At 32.2% G+C, this 1,263-nt stretch overlaps 1 long non-coding RNA gene across 1 annotated transcript in view; it reads left to right on the top strand.

Annotated features, from left to right (window-relative positions):
- The first annotated feature begins 16 nt into the window (after positions 1-16).
- The window catches only part of LOC112526792, a 5,160-nt gene continuing 3,913 nt past the window's right edge, over positions 17-1,263 (top strand). Inside the window, exon 1 of the long non-coding RNA XR_003070651.1 lies at positions 17-82. This is a non-coding gene — a long non-coding RNA (uncharacterized LOC112526792). The remainder of the gene's footprint in view (positions 83-1,263) is intronic.

Genomic DNA, 1,263 nt, shown 5'->3' with positions numbered 1-1,263 from the left:
CCACCACCCCCTATCTCCTTCTTTAACATTCACTTTGCTCCCCAACCTTCTCTTCCATCTCTTCTTCCTCCTCAACACACTTGTAAGTCTCTCTCTCTCTCTCTCTCTCTCTCACATATATATAGATACATGTGTGTATGTATATATATATATATATGTATGTATGTTTGTATGTGTGTGTGTATATTGAATGTTTTGATTGGTTTATAGTGATTGAAAGTATGCATGTTGACATTTTGTGGAAGTTATAATTCACTTGTATTTGGTTGTTGAATCTTTGAATTGGGTGATTTGGATATTGATTGTTTTAGGGTTTTTGTATGGGGTGTTTTGAAGTCGAGTGAGATATACTGGGTTCATTTTGAATATCGATTATGGTTTTAGGGTTTGTACGGGTGTTTCATATGCGAGTGGGATATACTGGGTTCGTTTAAGTTTAATTTGAATACGATTCTTTTGAATGTTGGTTTCCGCATCCCTTATCGTATCTCGACTCCTAATATTTCGACTCCGTGGCATGCATTATTGCAATCAAGATTTCTTGATCATCTTTATATATGTATATATGTGTGTGTGTTGTAGCATTCTATACACATATGCATATATATAGGGTTGGATTCACGTGTGACCATTTTTTACACTTGTAACTTGACAGCAAAAACACTGTAAAACTTCAAGGGTAAAAAAATAGTCTCATGGGTTTCATGAAAACAGATATTTCTCACGCAATCTCAAGTCTATATATATATATATATATATTTATTTATTTATTTATTTATGGTTTTCTTGGAAACAAGTTATTTGTGGGTGTTTTTTGTTTTTATTAATTTTTGTCAAAAAGAATAAAAATTATTTTTCGTGATAGATGCACATTATGGTTATATGGATACAATTATGGTCCTTTGTTTTAACCTACATGGGGTTTCTTGTTTTCTTTCCTTTACTCTCAAATCATGATCCTTTAGTCTCCATATATATGTATAAATGTATATATATATATATATATATATATATATATATAGACTTGGGATCATGTGAGACCAATGGTTTTTCGTAAGACCCGTAAGACCAATTCTCAATCATTGGATTAGATTTACAATTGTCAGATCTGAACATTTATAAACGCCACGAGACTTCTCACTAATTACGAAATTGCTACCTTGCAACTTTGCAACCATTAGATCATTAATTCATAAATTTGATCAATGAACATAAATTGGTCTTACGGGTCTCACGAAAAACCCTTGGTCTCACGTGAACCCA

Source organism: Cynara cardunculus (genome assembly GCF_001531365.2).
Source record: "Cynara cardunculus var. scolymus isolate 2C chromosome LG 14, CcrdV1, whole genome shotgun sequence".
Lineage (NCBI taxonomy): Eukaryota > Viridiplantae > Streptophyta > Magnoliopsida > Asterales > Asteraceae > Cynara > Cynara cardunculus.
This window is presented reverse-complemented; position numbering and strand designations above follow the sequence as displayed.